The 25,234-nt window shown below is 44.1% G+C and overlaps 1 long non-coding RNA gene across 2 annotated transcripts in view; it reads right to left on the minus strand.

Moving 5' to 3' along the window:
• Nucleotides 1-25,234, minus strand: part of LOC146817347 (uncharacterized) — a 261,970-nt gene that overhangs the window by 134,277 nt on the left and 102,459 nt on the right. The gene's annotated exons all lie outside the window — the stretch shown is intronic.

Raw genomic sequence — 25,234 nt, forward strand, 5'->3', positions numbered from 1 at the left:
ACAGGAACAGAGACCGTGTTTGAATGTAATCCCGTAGGTTATTAGATTTATTAAATTCCTCGTTCTAATTGCAATTCATAGCTTTTTTTCTCGTGTTAGCATATTACCCTAGGACTGGCAAGGGCCAGTCGGCGTCTCCCACTGATTAACGTCATGGTTACACAGTGGCAGGCCTCCAAAACTGCTTTCTGCAGAGGAAGCTTCTTTTTGTGGATGCAAATGATCTTGAATAAGAGCCTTTTTATGTGCATAGGGCCGTTTCCTCTCGTGGAAGGGAGTCTCCCAAGCAAGTCCCCAGAGCACGGAGAGTCTCGAGTCTGTTCACATACTCCTCCTGTTTATAGAGGCAGCGACTTTACTGGTAAGATGGCGTGGGAGAACAGCAGTACTTAATACAAAAATGCCATCCTCCCTTGAAAGACGCACTCCAGCTACACGAGTTACTCATTTGACCACTTCATAAGAAATGACCATACGATAAGACAACAAGCATGTTGTCTATCATTCACTCTATAAATTGTGACAAGTACGTCATAGTTGTATGCAACAAACTACAGTTATGATATACACACACACACACACACACACACACACACACACACACATTAACGGAAAAGAAGCTTTGAAAAGGTTAAGATTAATGTTGCTCATAAAAGATACAAAATCACAGAAATTCACTGAATAACAGTTTACATGAGACTATGAAGACCATTTTCAAATGGCAATACTGCAGTTGTTAAGTTATGATTAACAATTACCCATCCCAGTGCACTACTCATGACCTAACACGCCTCTAAAATGATATTGAAAATAACACCATGTTGGACTGAAAAAGTCCTCTGCATGGTAACAGACATGAACCCCTGCCCGGAGTGCCCAACTGTACTGATGTCTGGATCCCTAATGCTAACATTTTTTTTTTTTTTTTTAAATAACTGTTTATTAACATTAAAATCTGCAGCAGTTACAGCAATCGTGATCATTAGGCAATATGCAATTTTACAGAGTACATTTAAGGGCATCATGAGCGATCATCAGCATAACAAGGGTAAATTCATTCAGCGACAAACTCAATCCAAAGCTCATAGCAGCTGATTAGGGGTCTACCAGAGATCCGGACATATTCCCGGGGCCCAATGTGTCCAGTAACGCCTGTCTCTCCCGCCGGAGTTCAACTGTGGGGGATATACAAATGTCTCCCCTATACCTGTTCCACCGTCCCCATTTGTGGTCCCATTTTTTGGGGCACCCACGCCCTTTATAGACTGTCTTCTCAGCCACCATTGCTAGATCCATATCTTTGGCCCAGGCGCTCAAGGACGGCAAAGTGGCCACCCCCCATTTCTGGGCAATATTTCTTTTAGCCAGGGCCCAACCCAGCGCCGCCCATTCCTGTTCTACTGGGGTAAGGTCCGTGTCCTCCCACACATTCAGGAGACATAACTGAGGGGAGGGGACCACCGACTTTGCGGTGGCCCGTGCCATCTGGCGGGTGACTTCTGTCCAATAGTTTTGTATGGGGGGCACGCCCATAGAATATGCGTGAACGTGCCTACCTGAGAGCACTGCCGGATACAACGCTCATCTGGGCGCTGACCCAAACTGCACAATAGGACCGCATCAAAATAAACCCGGTGTAGGACTTTGAGTTGGACCAGGCGGAGGCGCATTGATATTGCCACCTCCCGAGGGGAGGCCAGCGCATCTCTCCACCCCTCGTCAGACAGCTCGCCCACATCTGACTCCCATCTGGCCCGCAGTTTCCGCATCGGGTCCTATCGATTATTGATTAGTTTCTTATACGTGAGGGAAGTCGCCCTGCGGTCCATAGGGTCAAGCAACAATCTGTCCTCCAAAGGTGAGGAGGCTGGAAGCGGGGCCTCAGCGGGCAGGGCGCCGTCAATTGCATGGCTAATTTGTAAGTATCGGAACTGCTCCGAACCTAATGCTAACTTTTATTGTCCTGGGCAAACACGGATCATGCATGTGCGCCATGGCATAGGCCTGTCTCATTGATTGCGATCTTGCTGGATAAGGAAGGAGGGGCGCCCAAAGTGCTACCCTCATGGTGGTGGAAGGCTACTGCCTTCACCCGGAGTTCAGCAGCACAAGCTCAGTGGTAGCAGCATACCGTGTAGTGATCAGTAGGAGTGAACAGGTCCTTTTTACCTTTGTCATTGGAGTGAGGCCTACAGGTTCACTCATTCAAAGTTCCACTGCTGTGTGCTTAACTCACCCTTGGCCTACATCGGTTTGGTGAGTAGTACACGTGTGGTGTGCATGTGTTGGGTATGTGTGTGCCTGTGAGTCATACAATACAGGGATAAGGCAGTACTATGCAATGCATGTATGTTAGAAGCATGTGCTAGGTGTATTTGTGCGTCTGAGGGGCTCAAAACATGAAGTATTTGATGTTGTGCAGTGCTTGTATGCTGTATTGCTGTGTATATGCTGTGCTGGGGGCATGTGTGCCTGTGGATGGTACTGTACATGGCTGGCTGCGGGTTCCATTTTGGGAGACCGAGGGCTGCATGATGAAAGTGATAGAGGAATAACCCCGGGGCAGATTTGTGTATTGCTGTATTCCTGTAAACTGGGTGGACACACTGAAGAAAGGAGAGCCAGGATCCAACAGTACATGTCAAAGGGCCTTGTTTGATTCAGAGAAAGTAACAAAGGAAGGGGCCTTGGCACATCTCAGGAAGGGGATGGGCTGATAAGAGAATCAAAGAGTAGGGCCATGGGCTAACCTTTTGGTACACACATGGCTGTGGCCAATATCTAGGTGAGAACTCTAGTCACACCCATGGTCTGTGTTGTGGGGGTATCCGCTTGAGTCTCTGCTGTGACATACGGCTTTCTGGAGGAAGAGATGGCAGAGGAGTGGGCACTTCAAAAGGAAGCAAACTCCCAACATAAACTTTAAAGACTCAGACTCTAAATCACATTTGGTGTTTGGAAAGGGACAGTAAGAAGGGGAGCTTGAGACCCAAAAAAATCGGTAACTATCAAGCGGCTTGTCAGGCTGTTTGAGGAGGAAAAGCTCTGCAAGACTTCTGCCTGTGATCAGAACTGGGGGCCAAGGCATGCTGTTCTCCCAGCTGGGTGAGGGGTCATTACCCAGGGAATCCAGGACCACCTGCTCTGGCGCACCAACTCATGCCTGCTTGCCAAGACCAGTGCACCCTGTGGGGAAGAGGAAAGCATTTAGGGAGCGAGGTCGAGTGGACAATCTTGTCGAATGGATTCACTTTTCAAGGAGGGCCCCCATAAATTTGGCTGTAATTGTTGCGGGCCAATCAGGTTGTCGCCAGTGTGCAGCGAGGATTCAGCAACCCCGTATGCCAGGAGGGGCTGCTGCGAAGTGACCTGTAATCATCGCAGTGCCTATCTGGCCATCGCCCAAGTGTAGTGCGTGATCAGCAAATCCTTATGCTAGGAGGGGCCGTTTGGACAGATTGCCATGCTGAATTCCACGTGCCCACCGGCCCACAAGTAGCCCCAGGCCCAGAAGCAGCCCTTAGTTGCATCTCCGGCACCTGTTTCATGGCGGGCTCACCCCCATAAAACAGGCGGTGGAAAAGAAATTCGGAAGTTGCTCGGCGGTGATGCAGTGGCACTGCCAGCATATTCCTGCCCCTTTCTGCTGCGCTACCACCGTGGGATCCTGGATCCCAGTGGATGCGGTAGTCCTGTGGCGGTCCGACCGCCACACTCTAAATACAGCAGGTGGACCCGCAGTGGTGGCAATGGCCGTACCACTACAGCGGTCCTATGGCCACCATACTCGTAATAAGGCCCTTAGTACTTTCAGAAACAGTCTTCCAACTATATCCCTTCAATTGTGCTATGGTTTACAATTACTTGTGGGGCAATGATACCTTTCGTTTTGAAAATTTATTATAAATAATGAATTTTTTACACTTGATATTTACAGGTGTGTTGGGTGGTTAATACAATATAGAAATACGTATTTACAATTTATATTAGAATGCTTTAGCATACAAGAATTGGTGATGTATTGTATATTGTATTGCAGCCGAGAAGAAGCCGTCTATCACCGCGAAACAAGTTGGCTGTTAATATGGTGATGACGGATTTTCAATGCACAGAAAAGTAACTAGACAGGACTATTGAGTGAACACCATTGAGGTATTTTATTTCTTCAAGACTGATCAGATTTATGAAATGGAAGATCTGTAGTGGGCGAAAAAAGTTCCTTTTGTAGTTCTCAGTTGCGAGTCTGACGGAGGAGAAACACAATATAGTAGGCATACGACGTTGGGGGTAGAGCCTGTAGTGCAGAGGTGGCAGTTGCACTGACCAGCTACCCCTTCTCTAGCCCCAATTATTTCACTATTGAGAATATATTTTTTTTACCATTTTTATTTCGAGCCTAGTGCAGCTCGCATGCGCTGCTCTGCGAGGCATGTAATATCGCCTCTCTGGGATTCATCACGCCTCTTGCTCCCCATTTGTTCCTTTGTGTGCTTGTATAAATTAATTTTGTTTAATTGGTCAATCATTACAATTGTCCGTCCTTTCTGTGGGTGGCTCCTCTCCCTGGTGACTGGCCCGGTTACAAGTATTATTGGTCCTTTGTTATTGTGTTACGTTTTTTCGCTCTTATTTTTTTCTTTTGGGTTTCCGTTGGTGAAACCACATGGTGGGAGCTTTATGGAATGGTTTTGTTTTACATTAAACCTTTGTTGCTGCATTGGTTTGATCCGCGAAAATATGGGGAATCCAGACAGTGGGATGCACCGCAATATTCCTACATTAGCGCGGCACAGCGCTTTATTTTTAAACATGGTGTTCAGGCCAGAACATACAGGGCTGTGCACACTGCTGCAGATTAAAAAATACGTCTCTCGCTATTTGAAAGAGTCCTGGTTAGATGGGTGTGTGTATCCTTTTGCCCCCACTCCCCCTCTACCACATGGCAGGCGGACTCCTAAACTAATATCTCTGGCATAGTAGTGATCGTTAAAGCACGTGCCCTACTGAAAAAAAAATGTCAAGGAAGTCGGAGTCCACTGTATCAACGAGATGAGCACTCTGCAAACTCTGCTTACCCGGTTGGTCAGTCTGGGGCATATGAACAATTTTAGGAGCATCTCCCTCTACTCCTCTTCGAGTTATGTGTGCCATTCGGGTACATTACACAAAAGAAGGTAAAATACAGAAGTACTGTTCTACCATTTAGTTCGAAAGAGATACAATCATCATGTTTATACTAAATAGCATTCTGAAAGGCAACACGTAATGTTAACGTTTGACCAAATTGGCCAGGTTTACTTAAAATGTCCACAGTTTCAAATAAACATTCACTGCACTAACGCCCTGCACTCACCCTGGTCTCGCTCCGATATTGCCGTGGCCACCATTCTTCGTACCACATAAAAAACACAATCCCGTAAGTGCTTCTTTACCCTCATGGATAAATTTGTACTAAAGTGGAGCTCTGTGCGCAGGTGCAGACAAGCAGGATATATGTTAGCCCATGGTGCCACCACTTACTTGGAATCATAAGGTTAAGCACTCAGCAAAGCCCACCTGCTGCTGCACCATCTCCTGGACAACGTTTCACCAGACTGTGTCTTCTCTGAATAGCAGGGGACAGCCGAGAGGAGCTTTTCACTCTCACAGTCTAAAGGCAGTTCATCAGCTGCCTTGCACCAGATTTAGGATCCGGGCACAGAGTCAGGTGAGAGCTCAAATAAAAGTATTTGATAATGATTCCTCAAATAGTGATTATGATTATTGTAAAAATATTGTTTGCAAATCGGCACATATTAAACTGGTTTACTGTTTTGTACTGTTAGTAATTCGCTTCCTAATGAACACCTGGGAGAAAGGCGTCTTGCATATTGAAGTATGAACTGGGCCAAGTCAAGTCAAGTCAGAAGTACTTATATCGCACACATCACTCTTCCGAGTCTCATGGCGCTTGCAAACGGCTCTGAGAAAATGAACGGAACCGGAAACTAGTTTCCAAAAAGCAAGGTCTTTAGCTTCTTACGGAAACAGCTGTGGTCTGACGTGTTGCGGAGATGGTAGGGCATCTTGTTCCAAGATGCTGGGGCCAGATAAGAAAAAGCACGGTCCCCCTGTCTTGCAGTGTGAATTTTAAGGGGGGTAAGCAGGGCAGCGTCACTAGAACGCAGAGCCCTGGAGGGTTGGTACCATCGGAGTTTCGGCAACCAATATTTTGGGCCGCTGCCATACATTTGCTTATGGGTTAAACAGAGTTTTGAAGAGAGTTTGTTTTCTCACAGGGAGCCAGTGAAGAGTGTTTAGGCAAGATGACGCCGAGGTTCTATATGGGCGGTCTAGGACCAGCCCCGCTGCCGTGTTCTGGAGAACCTGGAGTTTATTTAACAGATCAGAATTGATAGCATGCAAAAGAGCATTGCCATAATCCATTCTATTGATAATTAGACCTTGTATTAAGGGTCTGCGGGCCTCGAAGGGAAGCCACTTGAAAACTCTGCGAAGGCTCCGCATGACACCGTAACACATGCCGATAACCTGATTCACATGCCCCCTCATAGACAAGTTGTTGTCGATGTAGAAGCCTAAGTTTCGGACCACATTCTTATGAGGAGGACACGGGCCGAGCCTGGACGGCCACCAGTCCTGCGACCAGTTGCTTTGCCAAAGAGCATAATCTCCGATTTGGTCCCATGTAACTGGAGATGGTTAGATGGCATCCATTTATCCACGTGAATCAGACAATCTTTAAGGCGTTGCTTGGTTTCACAAGGATCAGGACCAAGAGTGATCAGAATCTGAGTGTCCTCAGCGTAGGATATGACATCAAAGTCATATTGTCTGATAACTGCAGCTAGAGGGGGTCATATAAAGATTAAAAAGGGTGGGGCTCAAGATGGAGCCCTGGGGAACGCCCATCTTTACTGGGCGTTCACTGGAAGTGATGTTTCCCATCTGGACAATAGTTTTGCGATCCCTCAAGTAACTGCTGAACCATTTCAAGGCCGGCCCCCTGACCCAAATCTCCCAAAGTCGTCGTTCAAGAATATGATGGGAGATGGTGACGAAGGCCGCCGACAAGTCGAGCAGAATGAGTATAGCTGACTGATGTTTGTCTAAGGCTAATCTGATATTGTCAGTGACCTCGATCAGAGCGGTCTCCGTGCTTTGTGCAGCTCTGAAACCGGATTGGGAGGGATCTAGAAGTCCGTGGCTTTCAAGGTGGCTCACCAGCTGTTTATTTACCAGGGACTCCAGTATTTTCCCGAAATAAGGTAGTAAAGAGATTGGCCGATAATTCAAAAGTACCTCCGGATCCGCCGATGGCTTCTTTAAAATTGGCCTGATTCTGGCTATCTTCCAGAATGGCAGAAAGTCGGATTCTGCCAAGGACTTTTTGAATACTTTGACCAGTCCAGTTAGTACTGTAGGAGCCAACATAGGGAAAAACTTAGAAGGGAAAGTATCATCTGGAGAGCCAGATTTGATTTTTATCATGGCCTCGGTGACGGATTTGGGGTCGCATTCCTTGAAATCATGTAAAAGTTCACCAGCGCCAAGTGGGGGATAGGGGAGTTCTTCAATGTTGATGGATATTCATGATTTTTTCCTCAAAAAATTCTGAGAGGGAATCAGTCCACTTTTGAGAGACAGATACAGTAGGTTCGTTAGTAGAAGTAGTGAATTCTTTGAGGATATGATATAACTCCTTTGAGGAGTTTTCTGCCTTATTTATCCTATTTACCAAGTACAATTTTTTGGCTAATTTAATTTCAAGCATATAACCATGATGCTGCATCTTGTAGTTATCGCGGTCTGCAAGATTTTTGGTTTTCCGCCACAGCTTTTCTGCAGTACGGCATAGACATTTGGTGGCCTTTAGTTGGTCAGTGAACCACGGAGAGGTTCTGTTCTTGGGCCGGATATTCTGTACCGGGGCAATTAGGTCAAGTGTGGTTAAAATAGCATTATTTAATTGTAAAACATCATAATTGACACTAGTTGCAAGGTTTGGGGAGTTAAAACAGAAGTGAGCTTTAAATAACGGTGTAGTTACTTTACGCCAAGGTCTGCGTAATACAAACTCGCTGTCCGAGTAGGGTTTCTTTTTAGGTATGGATGGAATGGTAAATTTCAATAAATAATGGTCCGTCCATATTAACGGCTCCGGGGTTTCAACGACCATTTCTAATGCATTCGTGAAAAGAAGATCAAGCGTATGGCCGGCACAGTGGGTGGACCCAGTCATCAATTGGCCAAGACCAAGAGTGATCATATTTAAGAGTAGTTTGTCCATGTCCGGATTGGCAAGCAATTCAGCATGATGGTTAAAATCTCCAATAAGGAGGAAATTGTCAGAGGCTAAAACATGCGGGGCAATGATTTCAACTAACGGGTCAGAAAAGTCGCCCTTTATACCAGGAGGACGATAGACAAGGGCTCCTCTCAAAGATCCATTTAAAAGACCAATGATCTTGAAGGTGCAGATGTCTATCTTACTGCAAGATACATTTTCCAAAACACAGATAGTAAAAACACCTTTATACGCAATGAGTAGACCGCCCCCTCTTTTCTCCTTTCTATCAATTCGAATAGTTTTATATTCAGGCGGAAGGGCCACATGTAAGTCGGGATAGGCGTGTTCCTGTAACCAGGTTTCATTAATGAAACAAATGTCTGGATCAATGTGATCCAGTAAATCCCATATCTCCAGAGAGTGTTTAGCAACGGAGCGGGCATTAAAGTAAATTGCTTTCAGTGAGGGGGGGGGGGGGGAAGGGGGGGGGGGGGTCTCTGAGCTTCCTAGAAACCCTGGGACTGACAGGAGAGATTGGGCTGGTAGAAACAGGTGAACGTCTAATTTCTGGGCACTGAGTCAGATCTATTTCATATAAACCAGAGCATATGGTAGGCGAGACATTTAAGCCTTTTAATTGGGTGCTTGAGTATTGAATAAGACCCATTTTCCAGATTGTCAACGTTAAAAGGACCCGGAATGCCAATGAAGACATGACGGCGGCCTATGTCAAGGGCACGACCACAAACTGTTTTTGGCCACTGGCTGCGACCAGGCGCGGACGGGCGCAGACGGGCTTGCCTTCGGCACGCTGCCGGCGCGTCCACGCCCTGCTCAAATAGGAAGTTTAGCAAAAAAGACTAGACCGTGTCCCTAGACTTCCGCAAGGACCGGAAGTTGTGCAAGCCCCAGGTGACCCTCCGTGCAATCGGCACACGCCGTGACGGACCGGGGTCGGGACAGTATCTAGTTGGAGGCTTATAATCAGTGCAAGGTAGGCTGTAACATTTCTTTATACACAATTAAAACACAGTTTAAAATTAGTGAGATTAAAATACACAATATTACAATGAGTGACAAAATAGCGTAATGCAAATTATGTCAATATCAGAAGCGAGGATGGGAGCAAGGAGCAACAGCCGTTACTGTTCAAATCAGAGCAGCGCTGCCAAGGTAATAGAAAGGTGACCGGTTGCTATAGAAATCGTCCAGGGACCAGCACAGTTATTTTTTGAGTTTCTGGTGACAGTAACACAGGGCCTTCTCCGGGTCCAGCAAGCTCTCAACTCTGTACTCCTCATGAAGTGTATCAGCCCTGTGATTATGGATACTCAGATTAGCCTTCACTCTTTTATTAGTGCTCAGCCCAGTGCAGGAGAATGGGGGCAAAACTTTTCTTGGTAACATGCTTTTCTTTTACAATTTAATATAGGGTGACCTCAATAAAAAGGCATTGAACCTCCTTACACGAGCACTAGTTAAATACCCAGGCTCACATTCACATCATTATTTTTAGAACATTAAATTGGAACAGAACCTCGACTGAAAAAAGTGCCAGGCTGCAAAATTATCTGATCAGTGAAGAAGGTAAGGCAAGAGGCACACTTTAGTAAAGACTTTAATCCTCCAATTTGTAGATTTAGCTAGCATAACCGGTTCCGACAACGCAAACAACTTTATACACGCAATGCTCCTGGAGGCCAGCGCCTGACCCATCAGTTCTGAGTGAATGTTGTGGAGGCTTCACCCAAGATCAGCGATGACCGCTTGTGCAACAGGCAACATTAGCTTGATGCACAGTCCGGCCCCCAAAGAGCCAAATTCGCGGCTTGCCCGAGGTATGCCTGGCATCAGTGACTGCTGCCTTTACCAAAGAACCAGCCATTTGAATCAGTTTAAAGCATCAGTAATATAATGAGTAATTCTGTATTCACTACAGTAAAAATCACGTTAGATATACAAAATCAGTTAGTGGGCTTCCATTAAAGGGAATTTACAGCAATTTCTAGGTCTTTTGTAGTGCTTCTCACTGCTCAGAGGTGCCGATATTTATCTCTTTACATGGAACTTATTCCTTGGTTTCATTTGTGAGAAAATGTCACTAAAAGTGTCACACATTTGGAACTACAATGTCACTCATAAACGCAATTAGTCCTTGGAAATGTCACACAATCTGACAACTTGGAAGCCATGTGGGAGTGATTGCTGATATTTATGTTTCCCTCGTCTTCAGTGCTTTGTTTTACTAGCGACAAAGTGTCACTCAGTCGTTGAATGTCACTCATATTTGCTAAGAAATTATTAAAATGAAACATAAAAGCAATCTGAAACCTTGGCAGCTATGGGACTGATCAGCTTTAGTCTATTAAACTCAATTGTTTGGCCACAAACCAGTCCGAACTTTTTTCATGCGTTTTAGGTGAACTCTGACATGAACCAATGTGCTTGCAGAGTAGGTACATGCAGTGTGTGTCAAGGGAGTCAATCCTCTCTACTTTGAGTAGATTCTACCTAATTTACTCGTTCAGCCTCCTGAGCATGGCCATTGCTCCGACTGTTAGAATAAAAATTATGCTTTTGTATTGCTTTTATGAAAGTTAGCATTCACTGCGCCATTTTGTATCATGAATAAAAGTAATTCTCCACCATTTCCGAGAAACGGCCTTCTCTAGGTTATGTTTCTCCAGACGGAGCCGAGTTCTGCCACACTAATGAATGCCCTGTTCTTAATTGCGTATCCCTTTCCTCTAGTTGTAAGCCCTCTCCCACTTGTCTAGTGGCGGGCACAGGCAGGAATGACCTTGACTGATACATAATTTGCGCCCGGCTTCAGAACTGAAACTTACTCCTTTGTAATTTAATGTCCAGCTGCGTCTCTCTGAAAAATTCCATGGTGGGCGTGTTTTCATTGATTCTAAAATGTACATAATGTATTGTTACGCTTGTTGAATTCAGACTGTCTCTCTGCAGCACTCTTAGCGACTGGGCTCCGGTCTGAGCAAACTTTGAATAAACTGTGATTGGTTTGTATTCTCTGTCTGACCGACTCTTCATTTCGTAGAAGGCAGAGAGGTGGTCGTGAGTGACCAGAGTGACCTGTGGGAAGCCCCTCAAATGTGCTCCCGTTTTGACCAGCCTTCTTATTTTTGTTGAGCCCTATGCTTGGCTTGGTATTCGGTTCCATTTCTCTGTGCATTACCCCATTTTGAATTTTGCTTCTATTCTGTCTTCATTCGTTGTGTGTCAGTACAAGGAGCTGGGTAAAGCAGTGTCTTTCTTGAAAGAGAACACCATAGTATTTTCGGGCCTTACAGAATTCCTGGGAGTATATCTCGTTTGTTAAGGTGATCTGGCATTGTGAGCTTTTTAGGTTTCAGGGAAGCATGTATTCCTGAATCACACTGCATGACCCAGTGTGTTGTAAGTGCATAGCTCATCAATACCTGGCGGGAGAGCACCCAGGATAATGTGCTGCATGGCTAAACACTTATAAGGTCCCAAAGGCAAGAACGATTGGCTATGCTAATACTTGTTAGGTTTTGCCTGCACAGCGCTCGCAAAATCTCCATGTAAAAAAAAATAAATTAAAAGGAGCTTGGAGCCCGCTCATTACTTGTCTTTACTTATAATTGGTTGGCGGCCTCCACGTCAGTCTTGCTTCCTTGCTTCCTATTGCTCAGAGTCTGCTCCCGCCTCTGGCTTCCGTGGAGCATGGAACTAGTATAGGCTCCTACAGGGACATTTTTTTGAAACTTTTTTTTCTGCAGTCCCTTTCCTTCACCCCTGCCCTTCTCCTGTGCTGCTTCGTCTCCCCATCCTCCAACCGCTGTCCGTCGCCTCTCCATCCTGCCTCCTCCGGCGCTGGTCCTGGTCTACCAGTCAATGGATCTCGCATAGGCAAAACATATTGACTTTGCCAATGCTGGTTTCATGTTTTCATGTGCTTTGGCCTGATGCCAGGCAGCCTGAAGCAGGTGATGGCAATGAGAAACTGTCTTCCGAGTTAGAGCCTTAGAGCATAACTGCGAATAGGCTTTAAAGGTGAACACATCAAGAACCAAATTGAGCCAACTACAGTATCATAATGAAGGAGTTAGGGGTGAAACATGTCAAACCCTTGTAGAAAACCCATCACAGTGGATGATATGAACCAATCTAGCAACCCCTTGCCGGACCAAAGATAACACAAAAAAAAAACATACCAAACAATCTAGCTCATAAAGATTCAACCTGCTTCTCCTTGCACCAGACGACAAACTTGGGGAGGTGTCTGAATAATTTAATTTGAAAGGGTGATGCTCAACTAAAACAATATCGACCACCTCAGATGGTAGATTAAAACCCCTCAGCTGGATCCACTCTATCCCCATGCACAAAAGTGTAAATTCAGGAGTTTTGGTGCAACACCTGACTTTGCACCTGGGATAGCATGTCCTCCCAGACAGGAAGTCAAAGTGGAGGCCATATGCTCAGAGCGCAGTTTGGAGAGCAAAACCCTCAAGGGCCAACAAAATGAGCTATCTTCCATACCTGTGTATTCAGTGGCAGAGGTGGAAACAGAGGTGGCCATGGTCCCACTAAAGATGAAGAGACTCTCAGAGACCTTCAAGGAGGAAACTTCAGAGTTCAAAAGGCTGGACAATAAGTATTTTTGGAGGTAGTAAATAGGTCTACTGAGGGCACTCCCAACTGGGATAAGAGACCCCTCTCTGTGCAGATGCTTCTCGTGATCAGCAAGTTGATGCTTGCTGAGTTTGTCTGCCCTGAAGTGGAGAGATCCCAGTAGGAGATTAACAACCCATGACATTCCAGCCATTACCAAAGCTTCAGAGCCTCCAGACTAAGAGCATAAGACCCGACTCCATCCTGCTTGTTGCAGAACTCATTGCGGTCATGTTTTTAGTCATTACCTGGATTGACCTGCAGCAGGCAAAAAAGCCTTTAGTGTCAGGCACAGCGGTAGCTTCAGAAGATTTCGGGTGGAGGTGATGCTCCATCTGAAACCAGATTCCCCTGATATCTACCTCATTAAAGTGAGCTCAATGTTGCTCTCTTGCCTGTGTGCTTCTCCCTCGTGTTGCTTTCTGGCTTGTGTTCTTCACATTGGAGTGCTTCTTTTCCTTCTGGGGTGGCATGGTGAGCAAAAAAATGATGGATTTAACCCAGATCTCTTGACTGCGGGAGAATGTTTTGATTTGTTCTGCATTCCGTCCATCAATTGTGTCTTTTTCTTTCCCTTCTCACTAGTGCTTGAAATGGAAAAATAGAAGTGCAGGTACTCTGTACCAGAGTACCTCCTTGTTTCTGAGGAGTGCCGGTACTCTCTAATTAAAAGTATAGCATTTCTCTCGAGAAACACCGGTACTCTCCCTCTCAAAATAAAAAAGTGCCGGTACTCCGTACCGAAAGGTACCAGCCCATTTGAAGCACTGCTTCTCACCCTCCGGCTCCCCGTTCCGTCCTTTCCATCCTCGTGCTCCCCTTTGCAACCTTAAGCCACAGCTTCTTTCTTCTTTTTTTTAAATGTATTCATTATTTTTGTATTGTTTTGTCGAGGAAAGGGCACCATATTTCTTGTAAAATTGCTAACAATAAACACTTGCAAAACCCCAAACTATTGTAATTTGTTACCATGCGACAAAAGCTAAATTATGGCCTATGCTTGAAGTGGTGCCGACATAAAAATTAACTGCTTTAAGCTGAAGGTGACTTTTCAGATAAACACATCTGCGAATAAATGCCTTAATTAAAACACTTGAAAAAGCATCACAAAGATGACAGCACACTCCTATTTAGGAAGATATCATGTTAAGTGTAAACAGCATATTGGTGATGTGTTTTACACTTGTATCGCTCTCCAGGCCTACACAGTTAAAACTGTTTATTAAAGCACAGACAGGTAAATGGCTCAAAGCATACTACACCTAGTAACGAACTCTAAAAGGTAGTTTCTTTGGCACATCAAGAAATGTAATCAACAATGTATAGCAACTGGCTCAGGGACCAACAGTGTAGAGAAGCAGATCACATACTTTTGGCAATGCTTAATTCCCAGTGGTGCTGAGCAACACAACTCATTTTTGCAACTTTTTTTTTTTTAAATCAAAGGACTTTGACCCAAATCAAGAGCGAGAAAGGCAGAAAAGGAAGAAAGACGGAGTAAACGAAAAATATATAAACAATAACAAATGGAGAAAGCATAATTTAATAAAAAGGACACGCAAAAGTGAGATGAAGAAACAGGAAGTGCACGGTGATGGAAGAAAGAGGCACGAGAAGGATCATGGTTAGGGATCATAGATATTTCGGAACACCAGCATTCAGCAGCAGGCTTCGGGTTCCTGTAATTACGCGTTTTTTCCCCAAAGTGCCCATTCATTCTTCATTATAACACAGAAAATGGTGGAAAAACTCACAGCGATAATCTTTTTTCTTTTGTTGATTACAGGGGGAAAACCAATTCAACAAGGTGTGCTGAGAGTAAACACTAAACAGCAGATTACATTTACTACAGTTTCACTTGTCAAGTTGCCATAACCGTCACTTCAGAGCCCATTTCCAGTGCATGCTTTCATGCCCTTTATAGGACCCATTCCCCGGCAATGTGTACGGTTCGATTTTCAACTGCAGCAATGGTATTTCCATTGAGAAGGTTTGCCTCGGAAGGTGAAAAGGGAAACCAGACTCCTCGCAAAGAGTGGGATAAAAAGGGAAATCAACTACCTGGATGTTCTTTATTGGCAGGGACTAGACTGGAATGAAAGAATGTTAATACTTGTTACGTGTGTGCGCTCCCTAAATCTGTTGCAGAATCTACTCTGTATTCCTGCACGTGTGCATAGAATTCTAGCATCACTTCAACGTAAGCTTAGCCGATTCAATGTCAAGCGGATTTAGCTTCGCCTTCCATCCTAGGAGGGCGACACACAAGGCGAGTTATAATAGCAAAGAGCAATAGAGACCTTGTATCAAACCATATTCAGCAAGCATATCTTTATTATGCCTTTGTAGGAATAGGAGCCCTGTAATGTTATGGGTCTGCGTAATGAGACTGAGAAGCTGTCTGGCAGCTGCACTTTGGATTCTCTGTAGTTTTCTAATTATGACCAGAGGGCACCAAATGATAGTCCACTGGCATAGACTAGGTGTGGGAGTACTAACACAATGGCAGCTTGGACCTTGTTGTTATGGGATAGTTTGTCCAAGATATGTCACATTGAAGGTTCATTTGGCTCCATGATCATACTTGTGGAGAAAGGGACAGACGCCCCAAGCTTCAGACGCATTTGAAGAGAGTCCACTTTGAATATAAAGAGAAAGCTTGCCCGTGTTCCACAAACGAGAATCTGTTTTTCAGGCGTTGAGCCCGAGGTGGTTGTAGAGTTCACTTTTCATTATTGCTCTTAGTTTCCTTCCAGAGTCCAGACCCTCCGGTTTCATTTGAGTGCTTTTACATATGGTGATAGCCGCCCCATTTCATTCATTGTTCTAATTGCTGGGTCTGTGATAAAACTGTGGAACTGCTACGGTCACGATGACGTCTAAAGAGGCCAATAGTGCGGAGCAATTGGAGGATAATAGATTTTTCCTGTAAGACGATTTGCTACCAAGAAATTATATAAAATAGATTTGTAGCATAAACGATATACATTTGTATTCATGCAGCCATAGAACAACCAAAAAAGGCTATTCAGCCCCTATTTTTGCTTTCTTCTTTGACAGTTCTGAATAGATAAGCAAGTGCCGAGAAAAGGTATCGTAAGAAAGCCGCGCATTTGAATTCAAAAACACGATTCCTCTGTAAGTTTCCTAACAGTTCACCAAAACCCAATGTTAAAATATTGGCAATAATTACTGTACCCCAAACAGTTAAGAACAGCAGTGTTTTCTTTTGGCTCATGTGAACAAACTAGCAGTGTGGGTGTGGCAATGTTATTACTTCACAGCCACTTCTGAATATTAAACTCAAAGTGCAGCCAGCTCATTTAGATTAGTAAGTGAACGGGATGCGTGACCTTAAACGCCCTCATTCTGACAGTAAACCCTGCTGGCACCGCTCGTTTCCTTGATGGGCTGCGAGTCCCTGCCCAGATGACGCCATGATGCAATATGCCTCCTCAGACCTCTGGTACACATGCATTGCTACGATCTCAAGTCAAGCTAGGGCAAGCTCCAAATAGCACTCTAAAAATATTTGCAGAACAAAAGTAGGAAGTCTGCAGAGTAGAATATAACTAAACGGACATCTGCAGACTACAATATTCTCTAAACGGAAAAATACACAGACACGTGCCACCAAATTGTGAAACTAAGAACTCCTGTGCCTTGCACAATGGACTACCTAATCCAGCTAACAAGCGCGGAATCACTGGAGCACAGATACTTCGCCGCCGACAACAAACAACCGACGCTCTGTCCACATTTCAGCACAAAGCCTGCTTGTTTTGCAGTTATCGTGGAGAAGAAAGACTGCCTGTGTATAATAACCTTGCCATGTAATTCAACAAATCTAATAGGTCTACTGATACCTGTTTAATAGCTGTTCATTCTTTTACACCACTGAAGAAAGGACAACAGTGAAACTAAGCATAAATGAGTGCCAAAAATGCAACGAACAAAGGAAACCTAAAAAAAAAAATCCCCAAAAGTAATGTAATTATTCGCTACATTAGAACTTAAAACAAGAAGTAAAGAATGTAATGCTCAAAGAGATGTAACAGACGAATTGCTCAGTTGAAAGCCACTCATTGCTAAGGCTTTTGAATTGGCAGAAATAAAAACACAGAAAACTTTCCGTATAAATCAAACACTGCATTTTTTTTGTAATAAATGAAAACTAAAATACAAAATGCGTACGGATTCTAAATGCGACTGCAATGTAAACGCTTACAGTACAGTTTTAAATAGAGCTCTGAAGGCCTTTAAACCTATTTTTTTGTTTCACATTTGTATTCTATATCAAGTGAAGGGCAGAAAGGATCCGCATCTCTTTAGGAGATGGTTGACATATTCAGGATGCACATGTATTTAAGGTAGTGGTATGTGCTTAAGAGTTGGATTCATTGACATTGGTATAACCTATATAATCGTTACGTATGTTCATCTTACAATTTAAGAAAAAAGCCTTGGCTGTATTTAAAAACCAGAGAACGTATACTCAAAAACCAACAGGCAGTTAGCTCTGAGTTAAGGGAAGGAGGTTGTTCTCCTATGCTAAAAAGAAATAAGTATTAATTACATAGATATTATTTAGGTTTCAGTTCCAGGAAAGTTAAAGTTCCACGAATGTCCAAAAGTGTCTTAGGCAGAGAGATATTTTGGAGGAGTATCATTTGTTATAGTAAACATGAGACGATTCCATGCACGTATAAGTTATCCACAATGAATCAGCAGAGTGAGGAGTCAAAGTGCAGATGTGCAGTGTGTTTACCCTCTTACTGTATTCTCCTTTTCCCGGGTCTACTGCTAACCATCATCTCCCAATTGGACATGTTTGAAAGAAGACACACAGGAGTGTGGAATATTCATAACTCTTGGTCGATCAAGAAACAAGTTTGACTCAATCTGACACACTGTTTCAAGTGTGTTGCATGCTTTGTAAGTCAAATGAGAAACAGGTTTTGAAACACAGGATTTGAAACGCAGTCTGAACCACGCATGCCTTTACCACACATCTTTACAACAAATATACCTTTGCCATGCATGCCCTTACCACAAAAATGTAAGTATTTCTGATTTGGGTCCCGCAACCAGGATTTAAGGTACTCTTGTTCTGTGGGTCTAGCTGGGTTCCTATAGCTGGTGGGCGCTCCTTCGTGGTCGGCCTGAATTTGTGACCGGGTCTAGAGCAACCAGATGTCCACAGTTTGCTCTTTGTGCTTTTTTGGCATTATTTGCACTGAAATCTTTAAAATTGCATTTCTTCTGTTCTACTGATTGGATTTTCTCATTTTGGTCTTGTTTTATTTATTAAAATAGACTACATTTTCAGATAGGTGTGGGATTTTTCTCGTATTGTGCTTTCACTTTATTACTGATTTACCTGTGCCTTCACCCTGACAAGAATTGTGCTCCCTGTTTGAGAAGGGTTTTACCCTCCTCAACGACTAACCCAATTTCTTACACCTACAAATCTAGATTGGAAAGAGGAGACTTTTAGAAGACACAGACTCACAAGAACACACGCTAAAATAGGATACATCACTACAAGCTTGTTGTAAGCTTCATTTTACCCACCTAGAGAGGGTGGAGGAGGAAACCAGACAGTGCGGTTTCCTAGAGAAAATCTGGAGCTGGCTATCAGACATTCTGGGAACTGACATTAAGCTCTCATACTTCTTTAAACATAAAATAAATGAGACAGAGCTTTGGATGATCAGGTAAAGTTGTATATACCACTGAGGAAGTAAGGGTCTCTATTAACCTAGTAATGGAAAAAAGCATTCGAAAAGAAGTATTGAGTCTTGATGATAGATCCAAAGCTTTAACATCGGACACTCTTGAAATAGAGAAGACAAAGTATAGTTAGTTTAGCAGATGAACATTTTAAGAAAAGGTCTTTTTTGGCAGGCAAGGAAATTTGTTCCCACCATATTAACATCCCAAAGCATTTACTATCTTGCAAGAGGATGGACACTTAACCCAAGTCCTTTTATGATAATCTAGAGATGCATATCAATGGATTTTCCATCCACAAAAAAGTTGTGAAAGGATTTTTCAGATTAATGGGTACGGACTGTCCTGTAAGATTTACTTGCGAAGACCAGTGACCTTAGGAAATTACCATGGCTGAGACTTGTGCTGTCAAAGACTTCCTCCGTACACCAGCAGCACCAATATCCCAAAGCAGATATTTAAACTGTTTCGTACCGGGAGCTTGTACATGTTCCACAAATCTAATAAATTTAAGGCATAATGTTCTATTCTAGATCTTTAATAAAATTAAGACTCTTTGATTATTAACTTGGAAATTCTTAATTGTCAGCAACTAAGCCAATATTTGCATTTATATTTATTAAGTTGCTAAAACAAGTATATTTGGGTCATTAAGGCAAAGCTTTTACTGTTAGGGTGAGTGCTCCAACGTAATGCTGGGAGTACCAGCATCCTTTACTGCCAGTGGTTTCAGTTTAAACCGTACACGTTTGCAAACTTCAACAATTTGAGGGTACTTATAATGCTCCTAGAATGCTTCTTGATATATACAAAAACATGCAGAAGCTTGTAAACAAGCTTAGCGATTGTGTTAAAAAAAAAACCACACAAAAACATTTTCAACTGGGAGAAAAATATTTTGCTTAACTATTGTGCAATTTAAGATACTATTTCTTTGAGACATCATTTAGCAGAGAGAGTTTAACATTCGCCAATACTGGGGAAAAAGAAAACAATGAATAATGTAGAACCAGTGTAAAATCATTAAAGGCAACATATGGTTGCCCATAATGTTTGCCATTATTGCACCTGCAGGTATAGGTCCCTGTGAAAACAAGAATGCATGTCTCACTGGATTAAAATTCCTGGACATCAGAAGTGGGCGCATAAATTTATAACACAAATAGTTATATTTCAGGCAGATCCTAACTATATGCAGGATGTCACGTATAGAGACATTCACACAAAGGCAACAACAAATTCTTAAAACAGCCGTAATTAGGTGGCTAAAGACGCGGAAATAAATTAAGCCTAAAAAAAGTCAATAACCGTTGATCGTAGCGGGGCATGTCCAAAGTAAGATAAAGCTCTAAACCACTTGTGCTGATTACAAATTCAATGCTATTGCCTCATGTTCTGCTGTCATCTTATGTAACACACCACGACTAGTCTCCTCACACACCCTCGCCCCCCCCCCGCATGGGCCCCAGCACAGTTAAGGCCCGTCATGCTTGCAATTATTTCCCTGCACCCCGTGCACAGCCCTGGCCCTTTTGTTGGGTCCCACTGCCGCAGGCGCCTTGAGCAGCCCCTCCCCTCCACAGCTCCCCTTCCTTGCGCTCTTTACTTCATTGTAGTAACAGCAGGCTGTCCCCCATTTCGCTTCCTTCACAGATAGCCTTCCGAGCTCCTGTGATTAATTTGCATCCTCTTGCACCTTCATCTGTGATTATATGGGTCCCTTTGATGAACTCCTTGTCCCCCTGCAACTCTCCCTGATGCTCATTCCTTGTTAATTCTCCGCGCAGATACTCTCAGGACATCCCGTGTCCCCCTGGATGAAGCCCATTCACGGTCCTTGAGTAAGTCCACATACATATTACATCTGGCGCTCGTAATTCACCTACTCTTCTTATTAGCCTAGACACGCAGTAATTAACAGCAGCGCCTCTTCTTCCTGTTTCTCTTTCCACACTATTGGCTCGATTGTTTTAGAGCCTCCTTCTGTCCTTTCTTGGTCCACTTAGTATTTCCTCTATACATATGGAAATTTGTATATTCCTTTATCCTCAGCACTGCCAACGAATTTATGTAAACCGGTCCTGATGATGGCCCAACTTGTCTACAGGCCTGAAACGCCGACTTACACAGTGAAACTTCTGGCGCCTTTATATACCGGATACCCTACCTTACTTCTCTCTATTCATGTACCATTTATTGTTGGGTATCTAAAATTGTACAAAGAATTTTTAAGTTCACTTACCTTTTGTTGCGCCCACCACAATCGCTGTATATACCACATCACGTCACTTGCGCCGTCACCAAAACTTCACGGGCACTTGTACACAGTAGATTATTGGTTACATGTCATTTTAATGTAACGCAGTGCTATCGTCTCATGTGCTTGTACATATGAAGTTGAATATGTCCAACATGATCAGCAATTGAAATACAATTTATCTTCAAAAATATTTCCCTGGCATTTCCCCGCCTCTTGATTTAATCCATGGTAATCAATTGTGCCTATTATATTTGTACGTCAAATAACACCCTTGCTTGAGACACTGTCGTTAGTTACATACTACTGCCCCAGTCTCCAAGTGGTTTAAGGGTTACCTCCTGTAGTCCGATACTGTCATCTTATCTCTAAGCATTTGTTTAACCCATCTATGGTCAGTTTTGACAATACAACTTGGATCAGTATAAAGTGAAGGTCTCTCTAAACATTTCATGTTGGAAAAGACAGTCATCCAGGGGATATGTGATGAGTTGTCCAGATTCATGCAATCTTGCACAATCAATCTGTTAAATCCCAATGAATCCTTTGTCCAAACCGAGAACCATAGCAGCAGAGGGCAGAAAAAAATCTAGTCCAATGCCCAGCTCTTCATGGACAACCTCAGAAGATGCACTTTGTGGGACCCCTAAGAGCCCCCTGAGGAATTTAAATTTTCAGCTATTTGGATTGAGGCAACAGGTCTGTATCCCCATATACCACAACCATAGCGGTCTATCGGGATACATTTAGCCTTAAAAATATCAAGGACTGTCTTTATGTGGGTACGCCCTAACCAACGTGAAAAGTCTTCTATACTATATATAGCTCTACTGAAAGCTGTTAAGTTATGGTTTATTAGTTAGTGCCAGTTAAGACAAGAGTCCAATTGACACCCAAATAACGAAACTTATCAACCTGGCTAATCTGGTGACCTTCTACTATAAAGTTCATGGTTTTTGTCTTAGGCTGACCAAACTTCATCACATGGGCTCTGATATAATGAGTTCCCTGCCATCATTTGAATCTCAATGCAAGGCATCAAAGTCCTATTAAATATTAAAAACACATTAATGGATCTATTTAGTACCAAGAGTAGTCTGAATAAAGGATAGATATTTAGTTTCATTGCCTCCCCATGCAAACGTTTACAATTATATAAAGATTTGACTATTGCCCATCAATACCCTTGTCCTTGATCTGCTTTCACTTATGGTACTTTGTTTCAAGTAGGATCGACTGGCCCTCAGAGAACATTCCAGCACAAGTTCCAATATCCAACAACTATGGCCCTTCCAGGGGGTAACCATGATTGAAAATTATCTTCCTTACTTGAGCTAATCTGGGAGGATTCTTAGACAAAGAAACCACCAAAAGACGTCACTAGACAGAGTGATCCTTGAGGTGGCGAATGGAAGTCTGGTCATTACTCGCTTTGATGCATTTAGGTAGCATAAACCTTCAACCTTAGTTTTGCCCTTAGACAATGCTAAATGTGGTATCTGTGTCATTTTGGATCTTGAATCAATTTGTGCTCTAACATTTCTTCTCTAAGAGGCGTACACAACCCATATTTCCTAGTTCATTTTATTGCTAATGATCTCAAAGTTTTCAGGTATTAACTCTTTACTAAATCTAATTTTACAAAATCACTTTCTATCTGGGATTCCTTGGTTGTTTCTACTTCCTAACAGATTATGGTTAGTACTCTGCACAGCTTTACTAGGTTCACCTTTTCTCTATGGCAATTTGTTCTGTCACTGTTTACTTCTGCATATGCCCACTCGCATCCAGAATCTGGCACCCTCAATACATATTGATACCTGGGTTCTTCTGCAGTCAAATACGATTACTACACTACCCTCTACAGAAAGGCAAGGCCAAGTACACACATCAATCTATTCACATTATCCAATTGTAAATCTCTGCTCTCCAACAATGCTTATGGTCCACTTACATGCAAAACATCAACATTAAATTAATCCTGGGCTAACTTAGTCTAGTTCTGCCCCATTCCAGCAGATTCCTACCCCCACCCTCCCCAGGACCTACTTAATGCAGGCCGTAGCGCAACTGCACTGAGGAGGCACCTGGGCACTCAGTAAGTCACAGCTTACCAGTTCCTCTGCCTGGACTAGTTCCTGGACTATCTTTGAAACCGGTCCTAGGATGCTTGATTCCGGTCCAGGGAAGACATGGCTTGGCAGTTCGGGCTGAACTGTTCCCATGAGGCACAGGGTCAAGACTGATTTGCATATGGCCATGTCTGAACTGGGGTGGCGTGGTGAGCAAAATAACGATGGATTAAACCCAGATCTGTGACTGTGGGTGAATGTTTTACCAATGTGCAACATTCCGTCCATCATCCCGTGTGTTTTGCTGTTCGCCCTATGTGGGAAGGGTATGCCCAGACGTGGGTCCAATGCTCACTACGCCACTGGAGTCAAGCTAACCTGGCTGAAGAGGGGTGGAACCCCGAAACCGGCCCTAGGATGCTTGAGTCCAGTCCAGGGAAGACATGGCATGGCAGTTCGGGCTGGACTGTTCCCATGAGGCACAGGGTCAAGACTGATCTGCATATGGCCATGTCTGAACTGAGGTGGCGTGGTGAGCAAAATAACGATGGATTAAACCCAGATCTGTGACTGGGGGTGAATGTTTTGCCAATGTGCAACATTCCGTCCATCATCTTGTGTGTTTTCCTGGACTATCTTAGTCTAGTTCTGCCCAGTTTCAGCTGTTACCTGCTTGCTGCCTGTACCGCTGCTGCCCAGTTCCTGTCCTCCCTGTTCCTGCCGATTCCTAGCCCCACCGACCACAGGACCTACTTATGGCAAGCCCATCTGTGACCGTCCATGTCTCGCCCGCACCCAGTGTCAGGAAACCTGACCCACAGATACTCCCATGAAGAACTCTGCCTCAACCACAGACACCACCAAGATCACTGCTGCCTCGCCGCACCCTACTCCATGGTTGGCCCTTGAACATGCGTATACTGCCGCTTCACTCTCGCGCCCTCCAGCCACACAGGAGCACTCCTGACTCCAACACCCGATTTCACACTTCGCACCAAGCCTCACCCGCTCACCAAAAATCACTGACATGCATACTCCTCAACACCAGCTCCCTCAATAAGCACACCACTGAGGTCTGGGACTTCATCTACTGCCACGCACTAGACCTTGCCTACTCCACCAACACCTGGCTCTTCATCTGCCCCTGCATCACCAATGCCATCCCAGCAGGATACATGATCTTGCAACAGGATTGAACCACAAAAACTGGTGGTGGCATCACCATCAACCACAGAGACACCATCAAATCCAATGCCACAAACTACTTTCTTAGAACACCTATATTTCATGTTCCAGACGGAGGACTAAAACACCATCAGGGGGATATTTGCATACCAGTCGCCAGGATCTCTGGGAAACTTCAGCAGCCTCCCCACCGACCCACATCACCCCATTCGCCATAAACTCCAAAGACTTTTTACTTGCAGGCAACATCAACTTTCATCTCGACGACCACGCTGATTCCAATACTACAGACCTACTAGACACCCTACAAAGCATTTGGCTCACTCAGCTCGTGAAAGGGCACACGCACGCCACAGGACACACCCTAGACCCAATCTTTACCTCCAACGTCAAAATCAAGTTTGGCCACGTCTCCACACTCACCTGGATGGACCACTTAATTATACACTTCAACATCTTGACCACACCGACGTAAGGACTACGCACTCCCATCCACAGATGGAAGAAGGTGACTGAAGTTGCATGGCTCAACAGCCGCCAGCTCCACCCACCTGTCTTCTCCGACGACACCAACAGAAACACAGACCTTTTCAATATGGATCTCCACCAACATCCTCGCACCTCTCATAAGCGCCAACCCAAGGAGGAGAAACACAAGCTGGTACACAGAGGCACACAGAATGCAACAGACAATGCAAACAATTAAGAAGAAAATGAAGAACCTCACAAGAGCCCACCTTCAGGACGGCCTACAAAAACTTACTCAGGAGCAACCACCTCGAACAGAAGGAGAACAAGAAGAAAGCTCTGACCCAGAGGACTGAAGCCAGCAGCAACAAATACAAAGAAGTCTTCAACATTTTTAAGGAATTCGCCCATCCGGTATCCACTTCAAACTCCATCACCCGGTCACAAGGACTCTGCAATCAACTCTATGACTTCTTCCATGACAAGATATCTAAAATGTACAGGAACTTCGCCCTCAACCACATCCTACCCCACCTTCGAGCTCCACCACTAAGGTCACCCCATTCA

Source organism: Triturus cristatus, chromosome 6 (genome assembly GCF_964204655.1).
Source record: "Triturus cristatus chromosome 6, aTriCri1.1, whole genome shotgun sequence".
Lineage (NCBI taxonomy): Eukaryota > Metazoa > Chordata > Amphibia > Caudata > Salamandridae > Triturus > Triturus cristatus.